The sequence below is a fragment of the Macrobrachium rosenbergii genome, chromosome 15, assembly GCF_040412425.1.
Source record: "Macrobrachium rosenbergii isolate ZJJX-2024 chromosome 15, ASM4041242v1, whole genome shotgun sequence".
Classification (NCBI taxonomy): domain Eukaryota; kingdom Metazoa; phylum Arthropoda; class Malacostraca; order Decapoda; family Palaemonidae; genus Macrobrachium; species Macrobrachium rosenbergii.
The window spans coordinates 53,563,107-53,574,890 of NC_089755.1; positions in this window are offsets into that span (position 1 = coordinate 53,563,107).

The following is an 11,784-nucleotide window of genomic DNA, read 5'->3' on the forward strand; positions in this document are numbered from 1 at the left end:
AGAATATTAAAAATATATATTAAATCTGTGTCGGTGTACTGCTAAATCAAGTAGGGTTTAGAAATGGATTAAAGAATATTTACATCTATGCGTCAAGGTTCTTCCGAATCTAGCTGGGTGTAAGGTTCTTAACTAAGTCACTGATTTATTAAACATCATATGCATTGTCAAAATAATATCAGCCTGTAATAATCGAGTATACACATTATAACTGAATGGTTACTTGCGGTATTCAATACTGTGAAGGTAGCATATTTTCTCAAGGGTTACCCATAAAAGTTTACGTTTTCTACAGTAATACAAAATAATAGAAAATGTTTATTTTATTGTGAAACTCTATTAATCTACTTTTCCTTTTCTTGCCATCAAACCAATTATTTTATAACTCTAGTGATTCTGGAACTTTTTGACTGGGATGAAGATAGTTTGATACTTTCTTTATTTCATGAGTCTGAGTTAAATTCAGGTACATTTGTGTTACATACCTAAAATACATAAAAGCATCTGGTCAGCTCGAATAGATTGGTGTTTTTTCGTATCAAGGAACTTAAATTTTGCCTAAACGGTATAATTAAACGACACATGAATTGTGAATCGGATCGTAATACAAGTGCTGCATCACCTAAGACAGTCAGAAGTGAGGCATTTCTGTATCGATTACTGTGGTTTCACAGTCCCTAGGTGGAAATAGGTAATTACTGGAACTAGACGACAAGCTGGGACAACGGTAGGTAAATTTAGTTGCTCCTTTTCTTATAGAGGAAAATTACTTCAGTATAAGTGACTAAAACCATAAGAGAGATATCAGCCTCTGGGACCTTGGCTTTCCATGCAGGAAGTCACCATCGTCAGAAGAATGAAGTTTTCATTCGTATATTCTTAAAATTTGTTTTACAGAAATAGTAAAAAAGTAAAAATGGACCTGAGGAGGGCCTCGACGAGGCAATCATCCTTTTCTCTTGCCGACATGTAACAGAAAATGCTGTGGCTTTTATTTTTTCTATGATAATAGATAGCACGTGTCATTCCTTCGCATTTCTCCCCGCAGTAAGAGCAGATATATACTGGAGTTTGGTTTCTCCTCAGATTGGAAACAAGTTCCTCAGCCCTTGATTTTTCTTCAGGCAGGTGACATCAGGCATCATTGCCATTTTTTTCTTTTATTATGAGACATCAGTTTTGACAGCCTGTCTCTTTACTTTGAAAACTGACGTAGATGTCGCTGTTCATTTTTTCGGCAGCAAATGTATGGACTATGTTCAACTGTTTACTAGTGACAATAGAATGTTTATGTTTATTTTAACACGGGACATCGGATGTCTTGGTAATTTTATCCTCTGCTGGGTGACTTCAGATGTCATGAACTTTGATTTGTCTTTGACGAGAGCCCAAAGGTCTTAGGTCTTTGTTTGACGGGAGGTGACGTGATTGTTTTTTTCCTCTACTGAGATCAAACATATTTCCCGACCTCTGCTTTCCTGCAGGAGTCAAGGCCTGATTTTTCCTCTGATAAGCATAAGCAGATCCCATAGATTTTGTTACTGCTTTTCTTAGAAGTGGAAGCAGGTTCCACAACTTTTGTCTCTGATAAGAGAGGGACGGTGATATTGCCTCTTTTCATTCTGACACGTGACAACTGGTATGATGACCGCAGAGTTCATGGCTCTCTCTCTCTCTCTCTAAAGAAGCAAGCAGCACGGCTTTGTTTGTTCATCTTTACTTCTTCTTAACAGACACATGATAAAGCATTTGTTTTCTGACCGGTTAAAGCTACTGCCATAGACTGTTTTTTCTTCAATAGGTGAGAGTAGATGCACTGACTTCTGTTTTTTTTTTAATTAATAAACACACGGGGTATAATTAAAACAGCTTTCCCTGGGAAACATACCAGGAGTTACCCGGGCCCCAGTTAATTTATCTGATTTGCAGTAACAGATGTCAAGTAACAGATGTCATCGGTGTGTTTTTTCGACAGGAAGGCAACAAACAGATGTCATGACCCTGTTTCATATTCTTCTTGTGAGACAACAACAACCGTCATGCCTTTAGTTGCTTCTCCGTGAGAAGACGTCTGATGTTATAGCTTATGGTAGTTAACCGCAGGAAGTGGCGAGGCATTTGTCTTTCTCTTTGGCAGGTGGTGGCAGATGTCCTTTGTTCCTGATTACTTTCATCAAGATATTAAAGCATTTCCTGCTGTCCTTCAGACATCACTGAAATCTAGACACTTGGCTGTGCTTTAAAAAATGTCTATAGTTGTTACAAAATCAATAGATATTCGAGGAAGAAGTGAATTGAATATAGAATTTACGTTAAAGGCCAAGCACTGGGACCTATGAGGTCATTCAGCAATTAAACGGAAACTGACAATGAAAGGTCTGAAAGGCGTAACAGGAGGAAAGCCTCAAAGCAGTTGCACTATGAATCAATTGTTAGGAGAGGGTGGAAAGTAAGACGGAAGAAAGCGAATATGAAAGGAGGTACAGTAAGAGGAACGAAAGGGGTTGCAGCTAGGGACCGAGGGCACGCCGCAAAGAACCTTAAGTACAGCGCACCGCATGAGGTGCAGTGACGGCACTAACCCCTTACGGGGTCAAGGAAGAACGTTGAACGTTGATATACGTTTCTCGTGATGTTTAGACACCAAAATCCACTCAAATTATTAACTTGTAATTGTTAGCCTTACAAAGCCTTCATATCATATTAAAAAAAATTACGAAAAATGGATTTACAGTTCAAGATAATATCTAATTAGTACACTGACGTTGGTTGTTATTGACTGAGAATTTTGTGGCTTATCCCCTAATGCGTTCGCGAATGCCAGGATGCAAGTAATTCTGTACAAAAATTTTGCAATGAAATAAATTCCCTGTAGACATCGTGTTCCTTGAAGACTGAATGGGCATCACTAGTCAAGAACTTCCTGTCGCGTCCTGTTGTACAAATTTTCTAACTGTTCCCCCTCTTCAGTCTCAAGAGAAACATATGCCTTCGAATTGACAGTTCTCCACAGAGAGAGAGAGAGAGAGAGAGAGAGAGAGAGAGAGAGAGAGAGAGAGAGAGAGAGAGAACTGCTGTTATACCTATAGTTGTAAACGTTTTCCGCTATGATTTCATGAAAGCTGGCTGGGAGGTGGCGGGTCCTTCACCTTCCCCCACCCTCACCCCCACCCCGCAGCACTGATGCACTTCACATGCAATCCATTGCCCCAGGAAGCTTCATAGTGCAATAAACATCAATGCAGATGTCAAGTTTCTATCTTACTCAACATCTCCCTCCCCCAAACTCCACCCCTCAAAAAAAAAAAAAAAAAAAAAAAAAGCGCTCGTTGGCTACACTTTTTTTCTCCGCGTCTATTTCTCTCTTGGGTACACAGGACTTTTTTTTTTTCCTTTATAAAAGAAAATGAATCAAGTTTCGGCCCCCAGCTTCACTGCTGTGAATAACAGTAAGTTTCTTACGCCTATCTGATTCATCGGGATGCAGAGTGTGACTTTATATACATCACGCCATCTTTATATCTTTTTATAAACGACTTACTTATCTCCAAAAATATAATAAGAGGGAATAATGTTAAGGCAGTCATTCACGGCATTGTTATTGCTATTTCGAACTGATTATTTCCCCAACGGCAGAGGAGGAATCTTAATGGCATAATCGCTGCTGAGGAGAGGAATGAAGATTCATTCCTCTACGTAACTTACCGTTAAAATACGGGCTTCCACGGAGTCCCGGCAGATGGCCGGGGTTGAGGGGGGGAGGGGGAGAGGGAGGGAAGGGCTGCGAGGGTGGGGGTGGAAGGGTTTACGGAGGTCAGCAGCCTCTTCGCCCCGTTTGCTGTGCTTTGAATAAAACATTTTCTTTAGCTCTTATATCGGGGAGGTTCGTCCTCGGAAAATTCAGCCTATAGGCCTAGGCCTGGAGTAGATTATAGTATTTACACAGACACGAGGTCAAGGAGAAACAGAGTCGCAACTGAAAGGAGCCACCACCAGCCTATCCGCAACGAACGGCGCCTTCCGGAAGGGAACGCTACGGAGAAGAGGTTGTTGTGTGTTCACAAACTATGTCGGTCGTCGACTGACACACACACACACACGCACACACACACACACTTGCGGGGGGTTTAAAGGCCGGACTCTTTTTTTTTTTTTTTTTTTTCCTGAGGTGGAATTCTCATCCCAACAGTTAAGACTAACGACCTTATCGTTCCCGGGAGTGACGACAATCTTTGAATGAACTTGGAGCCTTCGCCGAAGATTCGTTTGTTCTTAGGTAATGATGAGAGAGGAAGACAAATCGTTTGTTCTTTTTTCCTTTTATTTATCTTTTTTTTTTAAATCTTTGCTTTTCGGATAACCTTAGAGTTCTCTCTCTCTCTCTCTCCTAAAAAGGCCTGCTTATAAACACAGTGGGTATATATGGGTGTTTAAGACTGGGCACACGCCCCTACTGTACACCCAAAGAATATTTATTATAATAATGTGGATATGAGATAACAAATAGACATGTTATATATCTATACATACATACATATATATATATATATGTACATATATATATATATATATATATATATATATATATATATATATATATATATATATATATATATATATATATATAATATATATATATATATATATGTACTTATACACACACACACATATATACATATAGATATTTGCATGTGTAGAGCCAGCTTCCGTGTACGACATTTCTCAAATCAGACGGAAAACAAAACAGCACTCTGACCAGTGATATACTGTCCACTTGTCGGATTACTAAGTAGACGAGAGATAATCTTTCCTCTAACGGATGTTATTCCGCACTTTTTTTTTCTTTTAATGACTCGCAAGATCGCCGGGCAAAAGGGGCGATGATATTATTGTGGATAACGGAATCTATGGTTATATGTCAAAAGAAAAAAAAAATATATATATATATTATATATCTATATATGTATATATGTCTATGTATATATATATATATATACATATACATACATATAGGTAACTATATATATATTTATATATATGAATGTGCATTGTTTGAATATTCTTCTGTCGATTACGTACAAGTTCCTGCGTTCCCACCGAATGGCGGGCTGCTGTTACTTAGTACTAAAATATAACTGTCCGACAATGGAAGGCGTTGACCTTGAAATAACAAGTGGGAGAGAGAGAGAGAGAGAGAGAGAGAGAGAGAGAGAGAGAGAGAGAGAGAGAGAGAGAGAGAGAGAGAGAGAGAGAGAGAGAAGGGGTCTCAATTACAATCCTGAGGCACACCACCAAAACATTCCTATTTTTTTTGGTTTTGCTTTTTCTGTAAGGTCCGTCTTCCTTTTGTTCACTCGGCTCGGCCTCTTGTGTGTCTCTTTCTCTCTCCTGCTCTGCTTATGGTCCATTGACTCTGCAATCGCTCTGCGATCTCCGAATACCTCACGTATAGTTGCCTTACAGAGGAATAACAGGAAGTGGTGTGCCTCTCGGCAATTAGGCAATGACATGCCCGGTTAATTCTGCATGGCATCTCAAGTGGCTTACTCTTCTCTTGATGGATAAATTTTTTTTGTAATTTTCTATTTAAAGTTTTTATTTTACTGCTATCTATGTAATGACTGTCTTATGTTGTAAATGATTTTATAAACCATGGCTGTGTATTCTGACGGTTTTTTATTCAAACTATTTACTGTGTGTTAGACGTTTTGTGGTGTTATACACCACGAGATAGTTTTTTACAGTGTTAAGATTTACTGCAACCTCTTTCTGCTGGAATCTACCGTAATATGCTATCAATTTGTTGTTTATTCATCTAACTCTTATTCCACGCACCTATTTCATTTATCACTCGCCTATTCACAAAAACCTTTCCATTTTCATGTCAATTTTTCGATTAAGACGACAGGACAAGTTATATTAGTCCTTTTTTTTCTGGCGATTCCGAAAGGAAACGATACGAAGTGATATTAAACATAAAAAAAAGAGTTTAACTGTTTAACCTCTGTTTATAAGAAAGGCAAAAGTTAACTTGAGTCTGACAGTCTTGTCTGAGCAGAGGGAGTCACTAGCCTGACAGTCTGGTCTGAGCAGAGGGCGTCACTAGTCTGACAGTGTGAATATATGGCCTGAGCAGAGGGAGTCACTATTCTGACAGTCTGGTCTAAGCAAAAGGAGTCACTAGCCTGACAGTCTGGTCTGAGCAGGAGCCACTAGCCTGACAGTCTGGTCTGAACAGAGAGACTAAGTGCCTAGACCAGTCTGAAAGGGGTAGCTTATACAGAAAAGCTAGAAGCTTACTTACGGGGTGCTCTTGAAGCAAGAGCCCGTGCCGGCGTGCAGCTGGCTTTAATTTAAAACTACGAAGATTACTACGCAGAAGCTCGAAGCCAAATCAAGTCTCGAGGGCAAAAATGATTATTTCTACGTTGCGATTCTTTTGAGTTAAACCTAATTTCTTATAGTTTTCTCATCTTCCCCAATCCCCGCCTCTCTCTTCCCCCGCCCCCCCCCCCGCTCTCTCTCTCTCTCTTTCTCTCCATGGGCCCTAACATTAACATGAAAACATGAGATGGTGAAATATATTTATAAATGGTTTTAATTCCTCATCCTTCCAGACCCCCGCCTCTCTCTCTCTCTCTCTCTCTCTCTCTCTCTCTCTCTCTCTCTCTCTCTCTCTCTCTCTCTCTCTCATTTCTCTTCATTCTTGCGATCATTTCCTTATCTTGCAATTCTTGCATTAACATTCGTTATCAGGATATTTCTGTCTAGCACTGTCAAAAATTACTGTCACCCCTGAGAGAGCACTTCATTTGGGTACGGATAACTTTAAAAAAAAAAAAAAAATCCACTGGCAGAAAGGACGAACTAGGAGCATAAAACAAATTATAAATCCACGAATGCTTGGACCACCGAAAAAAGAAGTTGCGAAAAATGGACAAAGAATCACATTACATATTAGTAGGAGCTTAACTTTTAGACAGTCATTAAGAGATCCCAGTCAGAAATAGGTCTGGTCATAATGCTGAGACCTGCTCAGCTCAACAGTCATTTCTCGCCTCTCACAGTAGTTCCCGTTCCGTAACTTTATTGAGCATTTCTGTGGCAGCAAGTCACAAATCTCTCGAACATAAGCTCTCGAGTCCAAGTGTTAACCATCCAGATTCTAAAAGTAATGATGAATGTTCTGAAAATGTAAGAGAACTGAATGTTGACTTCATGTAAAAAAATCTTCTGCGCTTGGCTCTTTTGCTTACGAGATTTTAATGGCGGTCATTAGCATGTATCCATTTATCATAGCCAGTGCGCATGTGCGGAGTCGACGCCGCCATCACATACTGCTAAATCAATCAATTATTCACTCGCATACAGAGAAAATGTTCTTCACTTTATATATAAATTCTAGGATCGATTTTTGTAACAATTTTGTTAATAAGCCTCAGTTTTTTGTTTCTGTTTAGCGGTTTCCTAAAGCTAAAAAAAAGGCCATTACACCAGTTACGAAGCAGTTATGTCATTTCTTTCAATAATAGCGGAAGTTTATTAAAAAGTTAACCTAGTGCGCTAGTTATTATTACTTTATCGTTACTTGCTGTTGTACAATGCCCTCTGCCCTCTTAACTCTCGAATTCTTCACATTTGTTGGATACGCTTGTCACCATAAAGCCTTAGATCCAAGTGAAAAAATATGAAGCAATTCTGATGTCTGACAGCAGGAGTCGAACCCGGGTCCCATAATCACGAGTTAAAATGTGTGTTTATGCAAAAGTACCCGAACGCCTACCTACCTATCTATCTATTTTTGAGAGAGAGAGAGAGAGAGAGAGAGAGAGAGAGAGAGAGAGAGAGAGAGAGAGAGAGAGAGACCTTTGCATCAGTCGATGGCCATTGAGGTTAATACGCCACTTGGCAATGACGAAACAATCAATATTTCCTGTTCATCTTAAATGCCTAAAATAGTATTGCATAATGCAATTCATCTTTTCAGTGCTATTATTCCCGTTGTAAATTAGCACGCCCTAAGTTTACACAGTCATTCATAAATTTATGTTTTTCATTCAAATATGCATTTTTTCCTATTACGTGAGTTGTCTCCAACATTGATTACACAAGACTAGAACACTGTTGCAAGAAATAAGGGTATATATACACACATATATATTATATATATATACTGATAGGAGGAAAAGAAATCCTTATCAATATTCAATAAATATGATAATACTTGCAATCAACTGAAACTTCATTAGACCTTTACTTTTGCTATAAGCGTCGATTACAGTTCTAGATTAGTCTGACACAACAAATTATTGCCCTGAATGCTATAGTAACTTTAATCTCTCAACAATTAATAAGATCAATCGTCCATCTTTATTTCGAATGTAAAATAACTTTAATTTGCAAGAATTGTTTTTTCTATCAATGGAGCTTCAAAAGTTCAAGCGGAGATGCAATGCATTACTACCCTAATACAATTCAACATGTATTTTAATATTTTACTTATATTTTTATTTATTTATTAATTTGTTAATTTATCTGGTTTTCTAATAGGTGATCTACTTTTTTTTTTATATTTCCCATTACTTTCTGTTACTTCTTTCGAATGAACACCATAATATTCTTTGGAAGCTTGAATTTCAAGTCAGTGGCCCTTGTGGTGGGCTTGTTAATAATAATAATAATAATAATAATAATAATAATAATAATAATAATAATGATAATAATAATAATAATAATAATAATAATAAAAATCATCTAATTTTTTTTAATCAACGTCTCGGAAGCCACGAACTTAGGAAGCGAGCAGGAAATCGACGGCTGGTCGTCAATCTGTGCCTTGAAACAGCGTGGGATGTTCATATTCTTCTTCCTCCGCTATGCAAGTGAGACGCTAGGCGCTACTGCCACTGACCCCAAGCTCAAACAGTTAAGTATAAACCTTTGCAAGTGGCGGCAGGCGCTCGCTCGCTCGCTCGCTCCCTATTTGTCAACTGCTATCGTGTCCTGCGGTGCAGCAACACGAACTCCTTCCTCATTTGGGAGCTTTCCCGCGTGACGTCACTGAACCTTTTCACTCGCGGAATATGGAAGGCGGTGGGAAAATAAAGGGGCTTATTTTTCTTCCGTTTTGTTAGCGTTTCCGAGTGACGTCACGGAAGCTTTTCACACAAGCAAGGAAGTTGATTGGAAATGCTTTTATTTCCTTCTCGTTAGCCTTTTCAGGAGAAGTCATAAAGGAATTAAGTAGACTTATAGTATGCAATTAATTTTTCCAGTTGGAAACTTCAACACTACGCCCAGGAATCTTCTCTTAACGCTAGAAATATATAAGCTAAGAAAGAATTAAACTTATAAATAAAAATGACACGAATGTTCACCAAAATGTATTTTCCGTTTTACGTAGTCGGTTTTTTTTAAAGGAAATTTATGATATGCTCTTTTTTCGATGTGATCAGGTTTCTCTGCTTCCTGAACATCGAGAAATCAGACGACAATCCTGCGGTTTACGCCGTGTGAAATGTGATCTTGCAAGCTGCTGCAAAAGCCTTTTTTTTTTTTTCCCTGATCTGCGACTTTGAGGAATTGAAGGCAAGGAAGATAGGAACTGTTCAGAAACTGACACAGACGACCGACAGTTTTAAAGAACTGTTTAGGAACACTTGCGAAGAGGTTCTACCTATGTAGCCAAAAATTTTTAAATTTCGCGGTCGTATTAATAACCAATATTCGAAAATGTAAATGTTGAAAGGAAGAATACAATTAGATCTTCCCTGTAAAAACACTGAAGAATGGAAGAATTCACTCGGATCTTCCCTATAAATACACAAAGGAAGAATTCACCAAGATCTTCCCTGATAAAATTAGAATGGAAAACTTCACCTATATCTTCCCTCTGAAACTTAGGTCTTCCCTGTAAAAACAGAACGGAAGAACTCACTTAGATCTTCCCCCTGAGACTTAGAACTTTCCTGCAAAACTTAGATCTTCCGGGTAAAAACAGGCTGGAAGAATTCACTTAGATCTTCCCTGTTAAAATAGAACGGAAGAATTCACTTAGATCTTCCCTGTAAAAATAGAATAGAAGAATTCACTTAGATCGTCCCTGTAAAAATAGAATAGAAGAATTCACTTGGATCTCCCCTGTAAAGATAGAATAAAAAATTCACTTAGATCTTCCCTGTAAAAACAGAATAAAAAATTCACTTAGATCTTCCCGGTAAAAATAGAACAGAAGAATTCACTTAGATCTTCCCTGTACAAACAGATTGGAAGAATACGCTTGGATCTTCCCTGTCAAAGCAAAACAGAAGAATTCAATTAGATCTTCCCTGTAAAAGCAGATAGGAAGAACACACCCAGCCCTTCCCTTTTTCCAGAAGACACCAAAGAGCGTTTCCGAGCAACGCAGTTCCCGTTATTCTTTCTGTCTGTCTCTCTCTCTCTCTCGACAGTAGGAAGCAAAAATGGCTCCTCCGAATTACCGGAGCCGTTAGGATATGCTGTTGACGAATTGGCAGATGAGCGAACCACTTTCAGCAGTACTGGTGCACACGGGGTTATTCTGGGTGTATGACCCCGGGTACCTATATACGCTCAGTTTTTGTGCGATTTCTGTCGCCGTTTTCCTGCGTCTTGGAGCGTCATGCTTCTTCGGAGACCTTGCACAGATGTCGAGATATGCCTCTGCTCTAAAATTATAAGCGAATTGGAAGGATCAGATGTTTAGAACCATCTTTATTTTTGTGGCATTCTACATAGAAAGATGGGGTCTGTGGACCGGTGCATAATTTTGCTTAGTATTCGTCGTGTGTGATATGATCACGAGTATTGTCATTGAGTAATCATGAGCTTCTTATCGTCATGACCTGAGGTAATGATTACCTATATAATCTCTCTCTCTCTCTCTCTCTCTCTCTCTCTCTCTCTCTCTCTCTCTCTCTCTCTCTCTCTCTCTATATATATATATATATATATATATATATATATATATATATATATATATATATATATATATACATACACACACACACACACACACACACACACACACACACATATATATATATATATATATATATATATATATATATATATATATATATATATATATATATATATATATATTAAATTAATTTTATCACGTCATCGAGACATTTTATATGCACAAACCTTTAGCTGCAAATGTCATTTAACATCCAATTCGCTCTACCTAGTTAATAATACCGATGGGGAATTATAACTGACGGACTCAATTGCTTCCCCATTCGTGATGGGAGTAATTACTATAATTCCTTCTTCTTCTATTTATTCATCTCTAGTCCCCCTAGACACTTGTAGCTACAAGTTTTCTTCGTTGCTCGTCTAAACCGTTGAACAAATACCTCACCTTTCTTCAGAATTCTTGACCTCTCTCTCTCTCTCTTTCTCTCTCTCCATTTTTCTTCTCTTCTCTTGACTTCTTCATTGCTTCAGAATTCTTGACCTGTTCTCTCTCTCTCTCTTCATTTCTCTTGAATTCTTCATTGCTTCAGAGTTCTCTCTCTCTCTCTCTTCATTTCTCTTGAATTCTTCATTGCTTCAGAGTTCTCTCTCTCTCTCTCTCTCTTCATTTCTCTTGAATTCTTCATTGCTTCAGAGTTCTCTCTCTCTCTCTCTCTTCATTTCTCTTGAATTCTTCATTGCTTCAGAGTTCTCTCTCTCTCTCTCTCTCTCTCTCTCTCTCTCTCTCTCTCTCTCTTCTCTTATCTTCGCTCTTCATTGCTTCATTGAGTCCCCCTCTCTTTC